Source organism: Nomascus leucogenys, chromosome 20 (genome assembly GCF_006542625.1).
Source record: "Nomascus leucogenys isolate Asia chromosome 20, Asia_NLE_v1, whole genome shotgun sequence".
Classification (NCBI taxonomy): domain Eukaryota; kingdom Metazoa; phylum Chordata; class Mammalia; order Primates; family Hylobatidae; genus Nomascus; species Nomascus leucogenys.
In genome coordinates, this window is record NC_044400.1 from 70,371,517 (window position 1) to 70,388,601 (window position 17,085).

The window sequence follows — 17,085 nt, forward strand, 5'->3', positions numbered from 1 at the left end:
GTTAAATTTGTGTTCCTTTGGACATTTGGAGAGATAAGGAGTGTTAGGATAGATGCATCTCTCCTGGTACCGTATGTTCTGGGTTGAATTATGACCCCTCAAAAGATATATTGAAGTCCTAATCCACAGTAGCCCAGAATGTGACCTCATTTAAAAATAGTGTCTTTGTATATATCATTAGTTCAGATGAGGTCATACTGAAATAGCATGGGCCCTTATTCCGATAGGACTGGTGTCCTTATTGGAAGAGGAAAGAGAGACACACAAGGAGAATGCCATGTGATGACCAATGCAGAGATTGGAGTGGTCCAGCAGCAAGCCATGGGATGCCAAGGATTGGTGATGGCCAACTCCAGACACTAGGAAAGGCAAGGAAGGATTCTCCTTTACACATTTCGGGGGAGTGTGACCCTGCTGACATCCTGATTTTGGATTTCTAGCCTCCAGAACTGTAAAGCAAGCAATTTCTGTTGTTTTAGGATGCCCAACAAAGTATTTGAGATACTTTGTTCCAGAAACCTTAGGAAACTGATATGCCATGGTTCTAACCATCTCCCTGCCCTACATCAGACTGGACCTCTCATTCCCATTCTTTCATTCATTTGTTCATTGAGCATCATTAAGCATTGACCGTGTTTTAGATTCAGTTTTGAGTACTGGGAATACGTGGTTAGAGGCCACAGTCCCTACCCTCAAGGATCTGAGAAACTTGGGAGGGAATAGACATGTACCTACCAATAGATGATTCCTACTGTGCCTTAGATTCTTGGCATTTGTCCTACTTTATTGAACTGTAAGTTAGGATGTGTGTGTGTGTGTGTGTGTGTGTGTGAGAGAGAGAGAGAGAGATCTTTAATCACATTGATCTAAACTCCTCAAAACCTTTTTCTTAAGTGTTTTATCATGAAAATTTTTGAATAAATACACAAATTAAACTGCATTAATCACCCTTAAACTTAGTGCCTGGATTAATGACTGTTAACATTTTGTCATATTTGGTTTTAATACCTGTGTTTTAATTTCTTCATGTATATTGTATTTCAATGGGAGTAGTAACAATACCCAGCTCATGGGGATGTTGTAAGCAAGAAATGCATCCACATGTAAAAAGTAATTAAAACAGTGACTTTCAACATGTAAACACTCAATAAATATTAGTTCTTTCAATAGTTATCTCCTAGTGGCCGGGCGCGGTGGCTCAAGCCTGTAATCCCAGCACTTTGGGAGGCCGAGGTGGGCGGATCACGAGGTCAGGAGATCGAGACCATCCTGGCTAACACGGTGAAACCCCGTCTCTACTAAAAATACAAAAAATTAGCCGGACGTGTTGGCGGGCGCCTGTAGTCCCAGCTACTCGGGAGGCTGAGGCAGGAGAATGGCGTGAACCCGGGAGGCGGAGCTTGCAGTGAGCTGAGATCGCGCCATTGCACTCCAGCCTGGGGGACAGAGCAAGACTCCGTCTCAAAAACAAAAGAAAAAAAAAAATTATCTCCTAGAGTTCTTGGAAAATAGTAGGTGTCTTATTCTCACAAGTGGGGCTACAGTGATCCTTATGAAAGTGAATCATGGGAGAATTTTGACCTTATTTGATTCATACTCCAGCTTTTCCCCGTTTAAGGCATGTGGATTTCTGCACCCTTTGAAGCAGTACCTGGCACATACTTGGCTCATAAGAGGCATTCAGTAAATAGCTCGCTGAATGAGTCGTATTTAACATGCCGCTATTTGTTCATGCACGTATTCACCTGTTCATTTGGCAAGTATGTATTGAGCATCCTTTCTGTGCTAAGCATTTGACTCTGTGCTGAGGCCTCATTGATGAATAAGACAAAGTCTCAAGAAACTTAAACTTAGTCTTGTTGATAATTGGTTTTGAATTCATCTTCAGTTTTGTATATAGCTCATTTTATCAGCTAGACTATAAAAACTTTGTGACCAGAGACTGATTCCTACTTCTCTTTTATTAAATGCAGGAGTCATGAGAAGGTTAGCATACATTAAAGCAAGGCTTTAGAAGCACATAAAAATGCCAAGACATCAAAACTTTTCCATTATGTTGACAACAAATATTTCACTTTGCATATCTTTATCTTAATACCTTTCTTTATCAAGTAGGAATATTATTCACCTGGATGTTTTAAGAGTAGAATAAGATAATGTAATGAATTCATTAGATAAAATTGATTTGAAATTAATTCAATGAAATTGAATTAAATAATAAAATAATAGTGTGTTCTCAGTGAATATATATTATTTTTTTTTCTGCTCTCCCTTTCTTTCCAGAAAGGGTGAGTTTGAGGATATCGTACAGGAGGTTGATTTGTTCCTTTTACAATTTTCTGGCAATGGAATATCTGATTCATTAGAGTACTTGTAAGAATCGTTAATGGTTGAATGGTGCCCCCCGCCGCCCTCACCCCAACATTCATTTGTTGACGTTTTAAATCCTGGTACCTCAGGCTATAACTTTATTTTGAGATAGGATGTTTACAAAGGTAATCAAGTCAAAATGACATTATGAAGGTGGGCATGAATTCAATATGACTAGAGTTCTTTATAAAGGGGAAATTTGGAGACAGACACAAACATAGGCAGAATGCCATGGAACAAATTCTTTCTCGCAGCTGTCAGGAGGAACCAACCCTGCCAACACCTTGATCTTAGACTTGTAGCCTCCAGGATTGGGAGATAATAAATTTGTGTTACTTAAGCCAATCACAGAAGTAAAATCTAAACTTTAAAATGTTCTGGTGAAAAACAATACAACTGAGCGTCTATGAGCTTATCTAAAACAACAACAACAAAATTTTGAAAACAATAGCAGATGCGAAGCCAGGACAAATTTCGTCACTATTAAAAGTTCCTTCTTTTTTTGGACAGGACACTAAGGGAAAAATGAATGATTTTCTTTTTTTTTTTTTTTTTTGAGACAGAGTTTCACTTTGTTGCCAGGCTAGAGTGCAGTGGTGCGATCTCTGTTCACTGCAACCTCTACCTCCCTGGTTCAAGTGATTCTCCTGCCTCAGCCTCCTGAGTAGCTGGGATTACAGGCATGCACCACCACACCCAGCTAATTTTTGTATTTTTAGTAGAGACGGGGTTTCACCATGTTGGCCAGGATAGTCTCGATCTCCTGACCTCGTGATCCACCCACCTCGGCCTCCCAAAGTGCTGGGATTACAGGCGTGAGCCACCGTACCTGGCCGAAAAATGAATGATTTTCTCACAGTCTCTGTACATCTGTTTTTCTCTGGAAGGTGTGGTTTCTGCTGTGTTTGTGTTCTGAGCAGGGGGAGTGTAAGTTACATTTCTCCATTCTGGTACTGTGGAAGAACATGTCTGGCTGTCACAAGATGACATAAGAGCAAGTTAAAGTGACAATAGTTTAATATTAAATCTTCCAATTATTTTAAAATTTTAATCCCGACGACTATTCTAAGTCCCAGCTAGACATTGTGTTGTGATAAGAACACACAAGATGTGGATTTGAAGTAAGTGGCTCTGCAGTGACCATTTAGAGTCATATGACCTTGGGCAACTTGCTCAAAATGTTTCAGCTTCCATTTTTAAAACTGCAAACTGATGGTAAAAATAATGTTCACTTATCCATTGGTTTACGTACTCACTAAGTGTTGAGCATGTACTATATGTGATTATACTCTAAGCACTGCAAATATAACAGTAGACAAAGCAGCAAGGTCTATGCCATCTCAGGCTTCACATTTTAGTTGCAGACAGGCAATGGATAACTAAACATAATTCAGAGAGTGACATGAACCCTGAAGGAAATAGAGTAGGGCAAAGGGATGGAGCATCACTGGGAGGCAGAGAGCTAAATGATGAGTAGAGGTCAACCCATACCAAGATATAGGGGACTAGTGTTTCAGTCACAGAAACTGGAAAATGTAACATGTCTGATGCTGGAGTTAAAGTGGTGTGTAGAAAGATGACAAGAAGCCCAATGTGGCTAGAGCGTGGAAATCAAAGAGAGACACATGGTTGCTAAGATAGGAGGGAGAGGCAGGGGCTGGATCATGTGGACAAATGTAAGGGGTTTGGATTTTATTCAGAGCGCATCAGGAAGCCACTGAAGTAATGAATTAATGTATTTATTTTTCCCTCTAACAACTGTGTGGGCAAGTTTGGAAATATGGATGCCAGTTCTGGGGAGACTCTAGTGTCTAGGTTCTAGAAGGAGAGATTGTGTATGATCAAATTTCAGACATGCTTTAAGCTAGATCAAAAGGATTCACTGATACATTAAGTAGGAAAAGAGAGAAACAGGAATATCATCTGAAGTTTTGGATTGGGCAACTGTTATTGACCAAATTATGTATCTCTCCATGTCCAGCATTTATATGTTGAAGTTCTAGCCACGGTACCTCAGGATGTGAATATTTGGAGACAAGGTCTTTCAAGAGGTGGTTAAGTTAAAATGAAGCCTTTAAGGTGGACCCTAATCCAATATGACTGGCAATCCTTATACAGAAAGGACGTTTGTACACACAGAAAGACACCAGACGTGTGTGTGCACAGAGAGATGACAATGTGTGCACAAGGAGAAGTCCACTGTCTGCAAGCCTAGGAGAGAGGTCTCAGAAGAAATTAAAAGTGCAAACATCTTGATTTTGAGTTCCTAGCCTCAGAATCAAGAGCAAGTAAATTTCTTTGTTAAGCCACCAGTCCGTGGTATTTTGTGATGGCAGCAGTAGCAAACTAATAAAGCAACTTTGTAGTACTGGTGCCATGTATTAAAAGAAAACTGGGACCAAACACAGGAAGTTTGAATATGTGTGTGTGGAGGGGTGGTGGCAGAGGTGGTGGCAGTGGTGGTGAGAAATCAAGAGTTCTGTTCTGACCTTGTTCAGACTGAGATGCCCACTAAACATCCAGTTGGGGACTCCTGGGGGCAATGAGACTCAGAATTTGGGGGCTTGGGAGCACTCAGCATATACAGTAGTCCCACTTTATCCAGTTTCCTTTCTGTGGTTTCAGTTACCTGCGGCACAGTACAAGAAGATATTTTGAAAAGGAAGGGAGAGAGAGGCCATATTTATATAATTTTATTATAGTATACTGTTATACTTGTTTTCTTTTATTATTATTATTGTTAATTTCTTACTGCATCTAATTTATAAATTAAACTTTGTCATAGGTATGTATGTATAAGAAAAATCATAGTCTATATAGGATTTAGCATGGTTTCAAGCATCCGCTGGGAGTCTTAGAACATACTCCACGTGGATAAGGGGGCACTACTGTAGATGGTATTTAGAATCTTGGGGGCATGACGAGATCACGAGTGAGACCATGGAGAGAGAAGCATGAGGACTGTGCCCTGAGGCACTTCCAGATAGACATGCAAAAGAGACTGTTCAGGTGTCATTGGTGAGCTAAGGAAAAAGTAGGAAAGGGGTGGTGCCCTGAAAAACAAAAGTGAAGGAAGTATTTAAGGAGAGAGGAAGGAACCAACTCTGTCAAATGCTGTGGAGATTTGGAATAAGGTGAAACAGAAAATTGGTCACTAGAATTGGCAACCTGAAGGTTGTTAATAACCTCGAAAGAGTAGTTTTAGTGATTTGATGAGGTAGTTTGTATTTGAGATAGGCTGAAAGGAGAAAGGAAGTAAGAAACTGAAATCATGCAGAGAAAACTCTTTTGAGGTGTTGCGTTTAAGAGAAACAAAGAAATGGGAAGGTGGCCTAAATGAAATGTGGGGTGCGTGGAAATGTTTTTGTTAAGGTGGGTTTTATTATGGCACTTTTGAATGTAGTTGGGAATAGTCTAGCAGGTGGAGGGTGGTAAAGATTCAGGTGATGAGATAAAAAATAGTTGTAGAAGAAAACTTGTTTAATAGGTGAGAAGAGACAGAATCCAGATCAAAGAAGCAGCTCCAAATAGGCACAGTGATGTTCACTCACTTTAGCGGGAAGCAAGGCAAAATGCTCCCTCAACTCCCTCAAACCAAATCTGCCACCCTGTCTCTAATGGTACTTGTGCATTTTGCCTTGCTTCCTGCTAAAGTTTTCTCAGTTTAATAAGAAATGCAATCACCAGCTGAGAGTATTTCTCTCAGGGAAATACTGAATTTCCCTGAAATGGGGAAATGGAAAATAAACATGTTTGAAAACATCACAGAAGATATACAATGGTCACCCAGAGAATGAGAAAGTAAATTTATTAAGCATGTAAATCAGGGTGGTTAAGCAGAGTTGAGTGACCAGTGGATCTTTGGTATTTTTTTTTAAATTTTATTATTATACTTTAAGTTTTAGGGTACATGTGCACAATGTGCAGGTTTGTTACATATGTATCCATGTGCCATGTTGGTGTGCTGCACCCATTAACTTGTCATTTAGCATTAGGTATATCTCCTAATGCTGTCCCTCCCCCCTCCCCCCACCCCACAACAGTCCCCGGAGTGTGATGTCCCCCTTCCTGTGTCCATGTGTTCTCATTGTTCAAATCCCACCTATGAGTGAGAACATGCAGTGTTTGGTTTTTTGTCCTTGCAATAGTTTGCTGAGAATGATGGTTTCCAGTTTCATCCATGTCCCTACAAAGGACATGAATTCATCATTTTTTATGGCTGCATAGTATTCCATGGTGTATATGTGCCACATTTTCTTAATCTAGTCTATCATTGTTGGACATTTGGGTTGGTTCCAAGTCTTTGCTATTGTGAATAGTGCTGCAATAAACATACATGTGCATGTGTCTTTATAGCAGCATGATTTATAATCCTTTGGGTATATACCCAGTAATAGGATGGCTGGGTCAAATGGTATTTCTAGTTCTAGATCCCTGAGGAATCGCCACACTGACTTCCACAATGGTTGAACTAGTTTACAGTCCCACCAACAGTGTAAAAGTGTTCCTATTTCTCTACATCTTCTCCAGCACCTGTTTTTTCCTGACTTTTTAATGATGGCCATTCTAACTGGTGTGAGATGGTATCTCATTGTGGATTTGATTTGCATTTCTCTGATGGCCAGTGATGATGAGCATTTTTTCATGTGTTTTTTGGCTGCATAAATGTCTTCTTTTGAGAAGTGTCTGTTCATATCCTTCACCCACTTTTTGATGGGGTTGTTTTTTTCTTTTTCTTTTTTTTTTTGTTTGCAAGCAGCTTTTTATTCTACCTAGAAAAAAATTTAATATAAATTTGAAAATTATTATTATTATTATTATTATTATTATTATTATACTTTAAGTTTTAAGGTACATGTGCACAATGTGCAGGTTTGTTACATATGTATCCATGTGCCATGTTGGTATGCTGCACCCATTAACTCGTCATTTAGCACTAGGTATATCTCCTAATGCTATCCCTCCCCATTCTCCCCACCCCACAACGGTCCCCAGAGTGTGATGTTCTCCTTCCTGTGTCCAAACAGGCAACCTACAAAATGGGAGAAAATTTTTGCAACCTACTCATCTGACAAAGGGCTAATATCCAGAATCTACAATGAACTCAAACAAATTTACAAGAAAAAAGCAAACAACCCCATCAAAAAGTGGGTGAAGGACATGAAAAGACACTTCTCAGAAGAAGACATTTATGCATCCAAAAAACACATGAAAAAATGCTCATCATCACTGGCCATCAGAGAAATGCAAATCAAAACCACAATGAGATACCATCTCACACCAGTTAGAATGGCGATCATTAAAAAGTCAGGAAACAATAGGTGCTGGAGAGGATGTGGAGAAAATGGTTTTTTAAATTTAACTTTTATTTTAAGTTCAGAGGCACATGTGCACATTTGTTACATAGGTAAATTTGTATCATTGAAGTTCATCAGGGATATTGGCCTGAAACTTTCTTTTTTTTGTTGTGTCTCTGCCAGGTTTTGGTGTCAGGATGATGCTGGGGATTACAGGTGCCTGCCACCATGCCCAGCTAATTTTTGTATTTTTAGTAGAGATGGGCTTTTGCCATGTTGGCCATGCTGGTCTCAAACTCCTGACCTCAGATGATCTGCCTGTCTTGGCTTCCCAAAGTCCTGGGATTACAGGCATGAGCCACTGCACCAGCCAGCATTTAAGTCTTTAATGCATCTTGAGTTGATTTTTGTATATGCTGTATGGAAGGGGTTCAGTTTCAATCTTCTGCATATGGCTAGCCACTTATCCCAGCACCTTTTATTGAATAGGGAATCCTTTCCCTATTGCTTGTTTTTGTCAAATTTGTCAACAATTAGATGATTGTAGGTGTGCGGCCTTATTTCTGGATTCTCTATTCTGCTCCATTGGTCTATGTGTCTGTTTTTGTACCAGTACTATGCTGTTTTGGTTACTGCAGCCCTGTAGTATATAGCTTGAAGCAGGGTAGCGTGACATCTCCAGCTTTATTCTTATTACTTAGGATTGCCTTGGCTATTCGAGGTCTTTGGTTTTGGTTCCATATGAATTTTAAAATGGTATTTTCTAGTTATGTGATGAATGTCATTGGTAGTTTAACATGAGCAGCATGAATCTATAAATTGCTTTGGACACTATGGCCATTTTAATGATATTAATTCTTCCTATCCATGAGCATGGACTGTTTTTCTGTTTGTTAGTGTCATCTCTGATTTTTTTGAGCAGTGTTTTGTAGTTCTCATCTTAGGGATCTTTCACCTCTCTGGTTAGCTGTTTGCCTAGGTATTTTATTCTTTTTGTGGCAATTGTGAATGGGATTGTGTTCCTGATTTGGCTCTCAGCTTGACAGTTGTTGGTGCATAGAACTGCTAGTGATTTTTGTACAACGATTTTGTATCCTGAGACTTTCCTGAAGTTGTTTATCAGCTTTAGAAGCTTTTGGGCCAAGACTATGGGGTTTTCTAGATCATGTCATCTGCAAACAGGGATAGTTTGACTTCATAAGTTTAAAGTGACACTAGTCAGCACACTTGCGAGCTTTTCACCTGTTATATCCTGGAACTCAAGTGTAGTAATAAAGTAGTAAAGAGATGAGATTTAGTAGGACGCCAGGGTTTTATGACATGGAGTATGATGGGAAACACAGGAAAAGGGGAGCCGAGTGAGCAAGCTAGGGTGTTGATGTAATAATTGACCATGGCATCTAAGGCCGATAAGGAAAGGTGTGGGTAGATAAAAAGGAGCACAGAACTATAGCAACACTCTTGTGAGGTCATTGGATTGGATTTCTCATTGGGGCCAAAGAAGAGGGCAAGTTTAACATTGAAGAGTGAGCTGTAGATTACAAGGTGGTAACCAGAAAGTGAGATACTTGAAATCGATCTTTGGAGGTGGAATGATTGTTGGCAATGACAGGATCCAGGAAATGACCATGGCAACCACAGCCTTGGAGTAGTCATCATAGGAGGAGTAGAGGATAAGATTCCTTTGTGGAGGATGCCGTGGGACCAAGAATCCAGAATGAGTTATATAGATGTTGAAGTTATCAAGAAAAGCCATCTAAAACTGAATTCCCGATCTCACTCCCTAAACACGCTCCTCCTGCTGTCTTTTCCACTCAAACTGCAGACACTCAATGCCAGCCTGTGACGGCTAATGTGAAAGTTAATAGTGTCCCCATCTTGGTTACCCATGCTCCAAATCTTGGAGCATAAATGAATTATCTTTTTCAATAATTCATTTATCATTTATCAATATAATCTTTGTTTCTAAGTAAATGATTATTTTTTCATTACATCCCGCATTTAATTACTCGGCAAATCCTCATAGCTATTCCTTCAAATTATATACAGAATCCAAACACTATCACCTAAATTGTGTATCTTTCAAATTATTGCAATAACTTGTCAGCTGCTCTTCCATCTTCTATTGTTTTATTTAGTAGAGCAGCTGGAGTAAACCTTTACAAACATGAACCTGGTCGTGTTGATCCCATGCTCAAAACTGCACAAGGGCTTCACATGCCACCTTGACTAACTTCTGAATCCTTACCATGACCAGTCAATTGCACTTGTCCCTCATCTCTCTGACCTCATCTTTATTCTCCCATTGCTTACTGTGCTCCAGCCACTCTGGCCTTTGCACTTTCTGAACGTATTCCTTGGGCATATTCCAGCCTCAAGGATTTGGTATTTATTATTGCTTCTGCCTGGAACTCTCTTGATATGGTTTGGCTCTGTGTCCCCACCCAAATCTCATCTTGAATTGTACTCCCATAATTCCCACATGTTGTGAGAGGGACCCCGTGGGAGATACTTTGAATCATGCAGGCGGTTTCCCTCATACTGTTCTCATGACAGTGAATAAGTCTCACGAGATCTGATGATTTTGTCAGGGGTTTCCGCTTTTGCTTCTTCCTTATTTTTCTCTTGCTGTGGCTATCTAAGAAGTGCCTTTCATCTCCTGCCATGATTCTGAGGACTCCCCAGCCATGTGGAACTATAAGTCCAATTAAACCTCTTTTTCTTCCCGGTCTCGGGTCTGTCTTTACCAGCAGTGTGAAAACGGACTAATACAGTAAATTGGTACCAGTACAGTGAGGTATTGCTGAAAAGATATCCAAAAATGTGGAAATGACTTTGGAACTGGGTATCAGGCAGAGGTTGGAACAGTTTGGAGGGCTCAGAAGAAGACAGGAAAATGTGGGAAAGTTTGGAACGTCCTAGAGACTTGTTCAATGGCTTTGACAAAAATGCGGATAGTGATATGAACAGTAAGGTACAGGCTGAGGTGGTCTCAGATGGAGATGGGGAACTTATTGGGAACTGGAGCAAAGGCAATTCTTGTTATCTTTTAGCAAAGAGACTAGTGGCATTTCCCCCCTGCCCTAGAGATTTTTGGAACTTTGAACATAAGAGAGATGACTTAGGATATCTGGCAGAAGAAATTTCTAAGTAGCAAATCACTCAAAAGGTGACTTGGGTGCTGTTAATAGCATTCCGTTTTAAAATGGAAGCAGAGCATTAAAATTCAGAACGTTTGCAGCCTGATGAGGTAGTAGAAAAGAAAAACCCATTTTTTGAGGAGAAATTCAAGCTGGTTGCAGAAATATGCATAAGTAACAAGGAGCCCAATGTTAACCTAGACAATGGGGAAAATGTCTCCAGGGCATGTCATAGGTCTTCATGGCAGCCCCTCCCATCACAGACCTGAAGTCTAGGAGGAAAAAAAATAGTTTCATGGTCTGGGCCCAGGGTCCCCATGCTGTGTGCAGCCTAGCAACTTGCTGCCCTGCATCCCAGCTGCTCCAGCCATGGCTAAAAGATGCCAAGGTACAGCCCAGCCCATGGTTTCTGAAGGTGTAAGCCCCAAAGTTGGCAGCTTCTATGTGGTGTTGAGCCTGCAGGTGCACAGAAGTCAAGAATTGAGGTTTGGGAATCTCCACCTAGATTTCAGAAGATCTATGGATAATGCCTGGATGCCTACGCAAAAGTTTGCTTCAGGGGCAGGGCCCTCTTGGAGAACCTCTTCTAGGACAATGCAGAAGGGAAATGTGGGGCCGGAGCCCACACTGAGTCCCTACTGGAGCACTGCCTAGCGGAGCTATGAGAAGAGGGCCACTGTCCTCCAGATCCCAGAATGATAGATCCACTGACAGCTTTCACTGTGCACCTGGAAAAGTTGCAGACACTCAATGCCAGCATGTGAAAGCAGCCAGGACGGGGGCTATACCCTGTAAAGCCACAGGATCAGAGCTTCCCAAGACTATAAGAACCCACCTCTTGCATCAGTGATACCTGGATGTGAGACATGGAGCCAAAGGAGATCATTTTGGAGCTTTAGAATTTGACTGCCCTGCTGGATTTCGGACTTGCATGGGGCCTGTAACCCCTTTGTTTTGTCCAATTTCTCCTATTTGGAATGGCTGTATTTACGGAATACCTGTACCCCCATTGTATCTAGGAATTAACTAGCTTACTTTTTATTTTATAGGCTCATAGGTGGAAGGGACTTGCCTTGTCTCAGATGAGACTTTGGGCTGTGGACTTTTGGGTTAATGCTGAAATAAATTAAGACTTTGGGGGATGTTGGGAAGGCATGATTGGTTTTGAAATGTGAGGACATGAGATTTGGAAAGGCCAGGGGTGGAATGATATGGTTTGGCTGTGTTCCCTCACAAATTTCAACTTGAATTATATTCCCATAATTCCCATGTGTTGAGGGAGATAATTTGAATCATGGGGACAGTTTCCTCCATAATGTTCTCATAGTAATGAATAAGTCTCACAAGATCTGACGGTTTTATCAGGGGTTTCCACTTTTGCTTCTTCCTCATTTTCTCTTGCTGCCGCCATATAAAAAGTGCCTTTCAGCTCCCTCCATGATTCTGAGGCTTCCCTAGCCATGTGGAACTGTAAGTCCAATTAAACCTCTTTTTCTTTCCAGTCTTGGGTATGTCTTTATCAGCAGCATGAAAACGGACTAATACATCTCTTTACCTATAGAAATTCATGACCTGCTTTGTCATCTGTCACCTTGTTCAACTGTCAGCTTCTCAGTGTGGCCTTCCTTTAATATACTATTAAAAATTGACACAAATTTACCTCCCCCTATCAAAATAACCTGCCTAGCCCCTTCCAGCTTTGCTTTTCTCCATAACTTATATAAATGTGTGTGTATGTGTATATATTTATAGGTATGCATGTTGTAAATATATGTATGTATACATGTTTTCATTAAATTACATGCTAAGTGAAGACTGGGATATTTATTAATTTATTTGTCTATTGCTATAGACCAGTAGCTGAAACTGTGCCTAATACAAAGTAGACCCTCTAAAAATATTTTTTTAGTAAAAAAAAATAATAATGGTGAAAGGAATAATGATAGAGAAGAAGACAGGAAAGCAGATGCTAATATCGCCAGTGAAGAAGGAACAGTGATCAGGAGAGCATTGGATGAGAGCAGAATAGCTATGTTGGAGAAAGAGGGGTTATTAAGTGGAGTGGACTTCAGGAGGAGTTGGAGTTCTTGGCAGGGGGCAAGTGAGGAGGTCCGAAGGGGGCAACAGTAGCAAACAGAATATTCTACCTGACCATTTAATCTTCTGGCATGTGCACAATGAAGACAGTAACTGGAACATAGAAGAGATTGAGGACCTCGGGAAGGATTTGGTTGATGGATAACAGACAGGTCCAGAGGGCAGAATGTGATGGGAATTCAAAATCGAACAGCCACTTTGAAAGACAATTTGACAGTTTTCTTATATGGCAAAATATGCGCTTATTATGCAGCCCAACAATCCCACTCCTAGGTATTTACCTAACAGAAATGTAAACATATGTCTATACAGAGATTTTTCTGTTAATAGTAGCTTTATTCATAATAACTAAAAACTGGACACAACCCAAATGTCCATCAACTGATAGATGGAGAAACATTGTGGTGTATTTACTCAATTGAATAATGTTCATAAATGAAAAGGAAAATAGTATCGATACATAAAATAACATGCATAAATCTCAGAAACATTATGCTAAGTAGAAGAAGCCAGACACAGAGACTACACATTGTATGATTCTGTTTATAGGAAATTATCAAACAAAAGGCAAAACTACAGTGTCAGAAAGATTACTGATTGCTGGGAGCTGGGATGGAGTAGGAGATTGACTACAAAGGAACATGAGGTTGCTTTTTAGGGTAATGGGAATGTTCTAAATCATGAGGGTAGTGGCAGTTTTGTGACTATATTTTTCAAAACTTCTAATTTTACACTTAATAGTGAAATATCTTATTGCATTAAATTATACCTAAATTGATTAAAATAATTAACATATTTATGTTTTGGTTTACTGTGTGTCTCAGTCCTAGAATCAAAAATGTATGCTTCTTGAAGGCAGTATCAAAACCAGTATTCTCTCTCTCTCTCTCTTTTTTTTTTTTTTTTTTTTTGGGGACAGGATCTCTGTCACCCAGGCTGGAGTGCAGTGGTGCAATCACGGCTAACTGCAGCCTCAATCTCCCAGGCTCCAGTGATCCTCTGGCTTCAGCCTTCCAAGTAGCTGGGACTACGGGCACATGCCACCTTGCCTGGCTAATTTCTTTCCGTATTTTTTTTTTGGTAGAGAAAGGGTTTGGCCATGTTGCTCTGCCTGATCTTGAACACCCTGGGCTCAAGCGATCTGCCCACCTCAGCCTCCCAAAAAATCCAGTATTCTTGGCATATAATAGGTTATAAATATTTATTCAATGCATATATTACATGTTTCTGACAATAACTTCAAATGCATATTTCTGTGATTAAATCTAGTATTTATCATTTACTATTGGTATTAGCTTGAATAATACACTTAACATTCCTATGCCTTGGTGTTATATATAATGTTGGGATTAAAAATGAAATTTCTTTCATAGAGCTATTATGAAAATGAAATAATATACAGGCATAATGTGCTTTCAGCTCCATCAAGCATATATGCTTACTGTACAATAAGTCATACAAATTTGTCATCATGATTATTTTATATGACTTCATATTATCTCAATTGCCTATGACTATTAATTATGTCTATTATTATCGTACATTTCCTAAGATTAGAGACTTTGCATGTATTTTTTGCATTTCTCTTATTGCCTGAAAGTTGTAGCACACAATAAGTACTCACTTAACATTTATTGAAAATTCCTTAATTCTTTAAATCTTTAAGAGTCATCTTCTCTCATGCCTTGGGATATTTATATGTGCTATCGCCCTTTCCTGGAAATATTACCTACATTCTCATATACATGCACACACACACAAATGACTTTGGTACTTTCTGTTTAGGTCTAAGCACAGTTTCACAGCAAAAAAAAAAAAATGTCCCCAACTACCCAGAAGAGATCAGATTGCTTTGGTTTTTGCTTTTATAGTACTCAATACTCAACTTCTTGACAGGAAGGAGAAGTTGGGGAGGAGGAAGGCAGTTAGCTGAGGTTGTCAAGTTGGAAAAAAGTTTTTTTTTTTTTTGAGGGGGATGGTTTATTTTATTAATTTTATTTCAACTTATTTTGTGTTGTAGTCCCAAACCTGGGCTAAATTCCGTGTGGTTCAAGAATAACCACCAGATGGGAAGAGAATACAGATCAGCTTGTCCAATAAAGAAAGGAAAAATCCAAAGGAGATTATTTCCATAGACTCATCAACTTCTAAGCAAGGTAAGAGAGCTATCTTATGCAATGGTTGTGTTTGGAGAAGGTAACTGGCAAGAATCTGTGAAGTGTGGCATCTTCTACCCTGTTATTCGTTTGCTCAGGAATCTGCAGTTGCTCCTTTTTGATTATGGTCAAATTTTTAGACTGGTGTTCAAGGCCTTCTTGTAGCCCAGATGCACTTTTTCTAGTATTCTCTTTCCATGCATCCAAAGAGGACTTCATTCCATTTCTTTATTATAAAGACTCAGAGTTGGTTCTTTTTCTCACATGTCCAGTTCCTGAGCGTCCACAACTCTTTTTGAAATATCTATTCTGATTTTCATATGATGTAAGATTCCTTCTCATTGCTTATGGACTCCACTTCAATAAACAGTTTAAAATCCATAAAGATGTCTAATAGATAATTAGGCTTGAAAAAAACTTGTTTGAAATAAGTGTATAATTACACATCCTGATGATTTCTTATAGTCCATATAGAGTCATAAAAATTTTATTTTAGCTTATTTCTTCAATTTTATCTTAGTCAGCTATTTATGAACATAGGCTAGAAAATGTGGATGGCCTTGAAGGGAGAATGGAGAGTTAAATACAATTATTTTGATTAAAAATTTTCAGTACAGCTGTGAAAATGATCCAGTAAACACGAGATTGCAACCCAGTGTAGACAGTCCTACACTCAGGGAAGCTCAGCAAGCTGAGGCAATGCTTTAATGAACAAATGGAGGGTCACAGAAAGCTCCCCAGAAAGGATGAAGGCACTGCCCATCTTCTCTCATCCTGATGACCTTTCTTGAAGGTAACTCCTTTGTTCCAATGGAAAATGCCAGCAAAACTTTTCCATAGGGTTCAGAGAGGTATTGCATCAGCAAAGCATTAGCACAGGTCAAACACTGCAGAGACTTCTTAATCACAGTAACAGCTCTTTGGGGTAGAGACCATCATTATACTGGTTTTACCCAGGAGAAAATAGAGGGTAAGTGAGATTAACTGACTTTGCTGAGGACACACAGCTGGTGAGTGTGAGTCCTGTCTGTCTGGCTCCCAATGCAGTACTCTTGCCTACTAAGGCAAAATCACATCAACAAACCCCAAACTTCTGCTTACAATAAAGCACTCTAAAAATTGGCCCCCAATAATCATTCTTGAAAAAAACACACACACACAGTAGTGTAATGGTGATGATGATAAGAATAACAGCATTACCTCTTAACCAGGCTGCCTGCTTTTAATCTTGATGGAAAGTTCATATTTACCCCATTAATGCAGCTCGTGAAGAGCTCAGAAATGTGAAGTAGCTTGTCTAAGGCAGGAAACCCACCCAGGAGCAGAGCTGGGTCCAGATGGAGGTTTTTGATCCCAGGTTTGATGCTCATTCCTCTACATGGGGGGTCTCTGAGCTTAGAAATTAATATTCTAATTACTCTTTTTAAAAATGTATATACATTTATGGGATACAAATGCAGATTTGTTACACGGATATATGGCATAGTGGATAGTGGTGAAGTCTGGGATTTTGGTGTAACCATCACCCAAATAGTATATATTGTACTCATTAAATAATTTATCATTCCTCACCCACCTCCCAGCCTCCCACCTTTCCAAGTCTCCAGGCTATTATTCCATGATCTGTGTCCATGTGTACACTTTATTTTGATTCCCACTTATAAATGAGAAAATGTGTTATTTGACTTTTGCAGCAACATGGATGAAACCGGAGTCCATTTTTATCTTAAGTGAAATAACTCAGAAACAGAACGTCAAATACCACATGCTCTAATTACTCTTTATCACTATTTTCACATGCTCTGTACAACAGTAATGCATTTTAATTGTGTAGCGAATGGAGACAGATTAACATAATTAAACATTACTTCTTTCCTTACCTGGCTTGCTGGGAACATTATTGGGAAAGAAGCTCGTTCAACACACAGATACATTTTCTTTTTTTTATTATTTATTTATTTTTGTATTATTATTATTATACTTTAAGTTTTAGGGTACATGTGCACAATGTGCAGGTTTGTTACA

At 39.5% G+C, this 17,085-nt stretch overlaps 1 long non-coding RNA gene across 2 annotated transcripts in view; it reads left to right on the plus strand.

The window, feature by feature from the left end:
- The window catches only part of LOC115831863, a 183,901-nt gene that overhangs the window by 114,486 nt on the left and 52,330 nt on the right, over window positions 1–17,085 (plus strand). For both annotated transcript variants that reach the window (XR_004027353.1, XR_004027354.1), the window contains exon 4: window positions 14,925–15,060. This is a non-coding gene — a long non-coding RNA (uncharacterized LOC115831863). The remainder of the gene's footprint in view (window positions 1–14,924; window positions 15,061–17,085) is intronic.